The sequence below is a fragment of the Zea mays genome, chromosome 7, assembly GCF_902167145.1.
Source record: "Zea mays cultivar B73 chromosome 7, Zm-B73-REFERENCE-NAM-5.0, whole genome shotgun sequence".
Classification (NCBI taxonomy): Eukaryota; Viridiplantae; Streptophyta; class Magnoliopsida; order Poales; family Poaceae; genus Zea; species Zea mays.
In genome coordinates, this window is record NC_050102.1 from 103427221 (window position 1) to 103435944 (window position 8724).

The following is an 8724-nucleotide window of genomic DNA, read 5'->3' on the forward strand; positions in this document are numbered from 1 at the left end:
GTTTGGCTCTGATTTCAATATTCTTACCTGGTGGAAAAGCCATAACCAGACTTATCCTATACTTTCTATACTTGCTAAAGATGTACTAACTGTCCATGCTTCTACAATATCTTCGGAGTCCACTTTTAGTCTTGCTGGCAGGATCCTCGAGGAATGGCGACGGCGGCTAACAACTGACATGGTGGAGGTCCTCTCATGCATCAAGAACGGGGAGTTAGCAGACTTGCACAAGCAACATGAGGTGGAGAAGGAGACCAAGGAACTAGAAGTGGCTTATGAATCTTTGTACCTGTATGATGAACAAGAAACAGTTTCTGGGATCAAGAGAAAGGAGCAAGAAAGAGTTGAAGTGACAAGGAACAGGAGAATTAGAACTTGAACTCATGATTTATGTAATGGACTGTAAGTCTGTAATTGACACTTGAACAATTTAACTATAACTCTATAAGGAGTTGGCTGTACTCTTTTCCTTCCTAGGGTTTTCTCACGAGGTGTGAGTTTTTATCTAGGAAGGTTATTAATGAGGCAGCATTGCACTAAGGCTCCAATCTTAATTAATTCTGTGTATATTGTAGAAATCTGTGTAGAAATCTGTGTATGAAACTATTTATGTTTTTGAGTACAAATCTGTTTATGGGCCCGGGCCCGAGCACGACACTAGTAGCCCGTCGTGCCTCCGGCCCGGCCTGGCCCGTGTAAGATTAGCCGTGCCGGGTCTGGACTGGCTACTGTAGCCCACGGGCCGGCCCGACATGGCACGACATATGATCAGGCCGGGCTTGGGCAAGTGTATTTCGTGCTGGGTCAAATCATGCCCGGGCCGGCCCGGCACGAACGTTTGGACATCTATAGGCATAGCCCAGCCGAAGCCACCCCATTCCCTTCCTCTGTTTGACAGCCAGGTGAGCCTGCGCTCCTATTTATCTTCTTTACGAACGTTGCAGCCAATCGTTTCCATGCCGCAGCCGTAGCTGGCCAGCTACAGTGCCTTCTCGACTGCCCGCCGGCCTCTCACCTCCGAGCGCCCGCCTATAGTGGAGCACCTGCCAACGCCTCCTCTTCTTCCTCCTCCTCCACTTGCTGCGTTCGTTTCCATCCGTTTCTTCTCCACTGTGTCGAGCCCCACCACCATGAATGGTGTAGCCCCTAGTTCTTCCCCTCCTGGCGCTCATTCGCTCTCTCTCGTCGCTATAAATCATGAACCCGAGCTCCATCCTGCCGTTCCCAGCCTCCACTTCCTCCTCCCGCGCCTCTTGCCCTCTGTCCGTGTGACAGCCGTGAGTCGCCGTCGCCAAAGCGCGATTCCAGCAAGCTTCGAGCCTCATCTCTCCTCGCCCTTACCCACTCGTCCTGCTCACGCCTCGCTCGACGATGGTAGTCATGACCGCCCTGTTGCTGCTTTGTCGCGCCTGCTGGAGTGCTGCTGCCTCGCTGAGCCCCTTCTCTTCACTCTGCCTGCTCACCACTGCTCTCTCCTTCTCGCCGAGTGTCGAGCCCGCGCCACGTCTCCTTGGCTCCGCGCTGCTCGCTGACGTCGCCGTGATTGCTGCTGTGCCGCTCGCCAGCATTTCTCTGGTGCTCCATGTGCGCTGCAATCACGCGTCGGTGCATCGTCGACCCCAACCGTCGTGCTCAAGGTCGTCCCTACGTCGCCCCTCACCCCTGCTACATGCGACCAGAGAGGCCGAAGCCAAACGCCAGCATCCCTTGCAGCGACACAAAGATCTTCTTGTCCTGTGCTGCCGTGCTGCTTCACCACTGGAGCTTCGTCCCTACACCGCCGGCAATCCCATCGTCGAAGCCTCGCTGACGACGTGCCGATCCCCTGCGTCGATGATTTCCCTACTGTCGTTGTCTCCTCTGTGTTGTTTGATGAGAATCAAGATCTATTCCGTAGAAGAATCTTACGTTTTCTATAAGCAAGGCAAATAGATTTATCTCTATATTTATGTCTGATCTCATACAATACATTTAATAAAGTTTACTTTTGGATATATGTATAATTTGATGTGTTTGCCTAAATATGATTATCTAGAAATACGCAACTTATTCCTTGATTAACCTGTGTTTAATACTATGCTTATTAACTATGCTATTGCTCAACTTTATCATTACGCTGTCACTCTTTTTAAAATATTATTGTTCCGAAGATGAAATTTATATTATTGTTGTTAATCCGATGACTAAACAAGATCATATAATTTAATTGGAACATGGAGTGATCACCTAGTAAAATAGTGCTACCATGAGGGTGGTCTGAGACACCCTTGGTTAAATAACTAGGGAAGTCTTGTGTTGGGTGCTGGTCTTAGTCGACCGGAACGGGGACACCTGTCATGCGCTTATATTTCCAGCTCAGGTGGATTGGATACGGACATAGTTCTCATGCTTTTCCTGCAGACTAGGGTATAAGATTATGTTACGTCAGATGTGCTCTATGAAGTTTGATCGTTTCCAACATCTACATAATGATGACTCTAGGGAAAAGCCTCGTAGTGAGACCCTAGCCATTCACCTCAGAAGTGAATACAAGTCTGATCAACCTAGGCTAGAAGGGCATCATGACTCATGGGTAAAGATGTATCACATCTCTAGAGTGTAAAACTGATATATCAGTCGTGCTCACGGTTAAGAACACCCTGGACCCTCATATGATAATTGAACTTGAAGATGTAAATAAACCATGCTCTATTTTGCTAAAGTGGACTGAGCTTATGCTGGTGATTATTTATGTTGGTGATATATATGCTGAAGATTTATTTCTTATGCTTAATATGGGTGTGGTATATACTTATACTTAGTAATCAGGTCTTGATAATAAAATGTTGACCAACTAAAATGCTAACCGCATTAAAACTCATTCTTACCTTGTTAACCTTGCATTTTCACCCCATTTGTTGAGCCCCACCGTAAGTGAGCTCACCCCTTGCTTAATTTTAATCAGAAGTTTGCAGATGAAGATTATTGATGGTGAACTCGATCGATGCTATTCTAGTGATTCCCTCGGTCATCTTCCTGTGGAAGGATGCCCATGTTTCACTGTACTTTGATGAATAAAGGTTAAGACATTACGTCTATTTGAAGTGTAATATGTTAATATAATTACACTTTTATGCATTGTTCATTTGATATATTACACTTGCGATGTCAACATATGTGTGGAAATAAATCTTTGCAGACATATGCTATGCATTCGATTTTGCCCTTAAGACCGGGTGTGACAGAAGTGGTATCAAAGAAATGTGACCATATGTCGCTAATTTAGTTAGAAATGGAAAGCTGTCACACCCGGTTTTGGAAAGCAAATCGAATGTGAACCATGTACGTGGCAGGATCAGAAACTCACGTACACAACGATTACATAATTAGACATCATCACACATTGCTCAAAATAAATAGCGAAAAAGGTACTTTATTACATCAAGATGTTCAAAACATCCACAGAGTCTATAACATAGTCATTAACATTATCAAAGTGCGGAAAAGAGAACGTAGCAGATAAGGCCTTCACAGGCAGCTGACTGGGGGTTTGCCATTAACGTAACTACAACTCGTCGTAGTCCTAAAACTCCTCAAAGTCCTCCATGTTGCCTGCATCTCCTCCTGAGCACTGAATACAGTGGGGACAACCTAGGGTGGGGGTGGTTTTTAAAGCAAGTGTGAGTACACATCAACGTACTCATCAAATGTCCCGTTTGGCTCAAGTGGACTAGCTGTATGTGAAGTTAAGGTTAAACAATTGCTTTTAGTTGGTCAAATATTTATTACTAATTGTATAACCATGTTTTAGTAATAAATCTAGTTATTACCCAAATGTACACCCTCCAAGTGGAAAAACCAGAGATCATGGTTATTACCCACAGGAAGGGTGACTAACAAAACCAAATCGAAAGAACCTTGACAACCAGCCTCAACATAGCAAGTAATGTGCCCGAACCCCATTGACTGCCCTACGGCGAAGCCAACTACACCTCAAGTTCCTCTAATTAATCAGCTAAAGGTGTCCCATTCTACCCTCGTGGTTGCACAATTCAGACCGGTGTTCTAATTGACTTAAGAGGGTATTTTCTTCGTACCACCTTCTCAGCAGTTTAAATTTTTTCTATGATAATCATTGTATAAAACATAGTTGCCCAAACATTATTCTATAGGTTTAATACCAGCTACCTCGTTCTTCAAGCTATGGCCATGTGGGGGAATGACAGACGAATGAAATTTGTTGGGGTGAGTGTAGTACGTTCGTTTTATGTTCAAAACATACATTCCAGCTATCTCGTTCTACAAGATAATATGTTTTGTTCTCTTATGTCTTTGTCTGTAGGATGCAAAGATTCTTCGAAGAAACTTTGTGTTTGATCTGTTAAGTTATAAGGACAATTCGTGCCGATATGTCATCCCTGCAAACATACAACAGAGACTTATCGATATCGCTAAAAAGGATTAGCTGATTAGTGTACAGTTGTCGACACATTTGTCTGTAATTAAAAATTCTAAATTAAATTTTTAGAAATAATTTGTGTGATATTGATAATGTTTTCCACACGGATTTTGCATATTATAGTGATGTTTGTCGTTCCGTATCAATGTTTCATACAAATCTTTTACTTCCGTCGCAACGCACGGGCACATATCTATAACAATGTAACACATATGTAAATAAGTTATCGTGTTATTATACGGTTCCGTTGCAACGCACGGGCACTCACCTAGTAATGATTTAATTTTTTCTATCTTCGACATCCTGCTGCATTTTCAAGGCTTTGCTCAACAGCAGACTCTGCAAAGCAAATCAAAGTTAGAATACCAAAATCACCACGAAGGTAATAATAGAGAGCTATAGAGAAATCTTACTTTGAAATTGGAGTAGAACAAGCTGCCGATAATGTGTTACCGCCTATAGCAGCTAATGTCAGTTCCAAGCTTCGGAAATCCAACACTCTTGGATAAGGTGCTTATAATTTTCGCCTCGGCGCGATCGCGAATGCATCCCAAAATCTCTTCATCGACCCCGCCGAAGTGTATGGATCCAGGCTGGTAACAGTAGGATATAACAAACTCTTTTAACTCTGATTTATCCTCTTCGGGAAGTTCTTGGCCACCTAGGTGCCGAAGGTCAAAATCTTTATCTTCCGAAGAGGCATCTTCAATTCTTTTTCCCTTATCAGCCACTACGGCCATGTTTTCCTCGACAACCACATCTGATATGAGTTTATCGAATTCCGACATTGTGGTTGTGAGTTCTTCAGCTTCGGCTCCGGTGGCATCTTCGGTATCGACAAGCATCGCTGCTTTTGCCGCCGAAGCTGACAGCGGCGTCTGCTCAATCGCTTGCATCACATTTAAAATCCGCCGTTTCTTCTGCCCCTCGACTTTCTCCTCCGCAGCCGGAGCAGTTTCCTTTGATTATAAAAGGCTAGTCAGATCTAACCTTAGAGGACTTAGCAGTGCAAATGGTATGGATTCAGTTATTACCTTCAGAATCTCTGACACTTCAGAAGTAGAGGGTGAAGGAGGACTCGTAGTCTTCTCTAGCACATCATGTACCTTCGTATCAGCAGAAGATATCTTGTCGAGTTTTTGCTTCTCGGGAGCCGAATCCTTAGGCTCCGGAAGAATCTTGTGTTTCTTCGAAGCTTTTTGGTCTTTCTTAACAGATCGGGTAGCTTGCCTACCCAGAATACTTACAATCCTTTTCCTTTTGCCCCCTCCGGCCCCTTCGTCAAGCCTGTCGTAATCTGGGTATTCAAAATTCAGAGCATCCATCACCCGATTCAACCTTCGTTTTGGCCAGGTGCCAAAGGCAACAGCCATTAACTGATCTTTTTTCTTTGTATAATTTCCGAGGATTTCATTGCACATGGTTTCTATCATTTCTAACCATTTAGAACATGGTTCTTTGAATTTCTTTTGAAATTTGAAACGGTAGGGAAGTCGAACAAGTTCATATTTTTCCCTCCTTCCTTCTTCTTTGGCATCCCCCATCCGCTAGAGGTTGGAAAAGTTTTGTTTGCCAGATATTCCTGCACTAAGTCCCTAGTGCTAATATGACCACCTACCACCCTGAATTCTACTTCGGCCAGCTGGCATGGGGAGCTGAGTTGCATGTTGCATAGTGGCCTTGTCATGCTGAAGCTTAATCTCAGAGGACTCATTACCATAGTCATGAGCTTCTCTCTCTTCTTCTCATCAGCCTTCACATAAAACCATTCACTAGTCCACCCGGTTGGCCATTTTGTACGGTAGCCAATCACCGGGGCCTTGATATCCTTCCAGTATGCAAAATTATAGCACCAAAGTTCTTATGTAGACCATCGGCTCTAGCCTTCGTCTAGTAGTGCAGTTCATGCACTCGGCAGAACCCTTCAGCATTCACACTTTTACCTTGGCTTCGGAGAGCCCATATGTAAACACTGAGCCTAACAATGGCATTCGGTGTCAGCTGATAGAGATATATTTCAAATCTTTTCAACACCTCCCCTATCATATCGTATAGGGGGAACCGTAGTCCTACTCTGAAGAAGCTCCTAAACACAAAAACTTCATCTTCTTTCGGCTCAAGAATCACTTCTTCTCCAGCAAAGCGAATAAGCTTACCTTCATCTTCCCCAAAGTAGCCTAGTTTTTTCATCACAACTAAGTCCTCTGCTGTTACGGTTGATTTTCCAAATTCAACGTGACTAGGTTTTGATGGGCTTAGAATATTGTTGTCCTCCTCACTTTCATTACCACTTCAGCCTTCGGCCACAGTCTACTCAGCTTTGACACCTTCGGCAGAAGCTTCTTCCGACATAACCAGACCTGATCGTCTCATCACTTATGATATCGGTGCTGTTTCAGTTACTTCGGCCTCATCTCCCTCACGGGACACCCTAGCAGTGGATCTTACTCTGGCCATTTCAGCGTTTAGTTTCCCTAAGACGAAGGTGATCTCAAGTGCTGAAGAGCTTGTTCGAAAGCGCAATACAGAAAGCTTCGGCTTCAGTTAAAATTTTTAACAACACAACAATGTGATGGTAATGAATGTTGTGGTAACTTCTCACCAACCCGTCTATTTATATAGTGATGCAGGAGAAGAAGGCGAACCGCCAGACTGTGCGCACTAACTGAACGGTGGACCGCCCAACGTCCAGAATATTTTAATTGTTTTTCGATAATAAGCTCAAGGAAGGTGTTTTTCGTACCTTCGACATTTTGAAGCCTTCATATTTTTCGCGGACCGAGCTCGTTACGAAAAAACGATCTAGCACCGTGAAGGGGCTACTGTTGGGGTCTTCTTCTCCACCGAAGGTCCTCAAGGAAAAAACACCTTCGGCAAAGTGATACAGAGGTCCTCTTTCTTCTTTTGCGGAAGGTTCCAAGACGAAGACCTTGAGTAGAAGAAATATCACTAAATGCCGAAGCTGCCATCAGCTTCGGTTCAAGTCGAGCAGAAGAAGAAAAGACCAGATAGACCTTAGTATGTCGGGTTGTCTATAAATAAACGTTGAGGGTCATGAATGTAATTTTACTCGGGCTGCGTCTCATGCCTATAAATAGATGAACAGTAACATTGTACTGTTCACGCTGAATTGTAATCACTTTCTTACGTCTTCACCTTCGAGCAAGCCGAAGGTATCAATGTAATATTAATCCTGTTAATATTCATACGTGCTTTATGGAACACAGATATGAATGAATTGATAAGATACAGTTACTGTCTTCATCCTTTCGCATTCTTATTCACATATTAAATAATGAAGGTATGTCATTCTTGACCTTCGTCTGATGAGCATTATACCCATGTGGAGATAATGCTTCGGAAGACGAAGGTCCTTAACCTTTAACAATTGTGTTGCCTTGTTCTTGATTCACAACATTTGAGAACAAGTGACCAACAACTGCCATGATGAAGAACTTCGCCATGACAGCAGTGTTGCCCCCATATGAGGATATGGTTGCTTCGTAGCTCATCAGAAACTGCTTCGGATCTGAGTGTCCATCATACATGGGGAGCTGAGGTGGCTTGTAAGTGATGGCCATGGGGTAGCCTACAACTCTGCTGCTAGAGGAGAAGCTTCATCGAAAGCAAAGTTGCCATGATGAAAGTCATCGTACCATTCATCCTCATTGATTGGGCTTTCCTGACGAAGCTCCCTTGTTGGGGCCTTCGGTTTTGGTCATCCTGAGTAAGACGACACATTTCCTTAGCAGTTTCATTGATCTTCTTCTAAAGGTCAGCTAGCCAAAGCATCTTTTCTCTCTTCATTTGTACTTGCTGATGAATGGCCTCCAAATCCCTGATCTCCTAATCCAACTACTCCTCCTGAGGTGTTGGGCCGGTAGCCTTTCTCTTCTGGCTCCTAGCTTCTTGCAGGGAGAGTGTCTCCTGATTTGTGTCTAGTGGCTGTAGGGCAACCCCTAGCCCTGTTGTCTTCTTCGGCGGCATGACGAAGGTGAATATGCTTGCCGAAGGTGATCGTTTGAGTTCACCAGAGGTGGGCGCCAATGTTGTTCACTTGTTCTCAAATGTTGTAGATCAAGAACAAGGCAACACAACTATTAATTATTACGGACCTTCGTCTTCCGAAGCATTATCTCCACAAGGGTATAATGTTCATCAGACGAAGGTCAATAAGGACATACCTTCATCATTTTATATGTGAATAAGAATGTGAAAGGATTAAAGACGGTGATTGCATCTCATTAATCTATACATATTTATATTTCATAAGACATGTATGAATA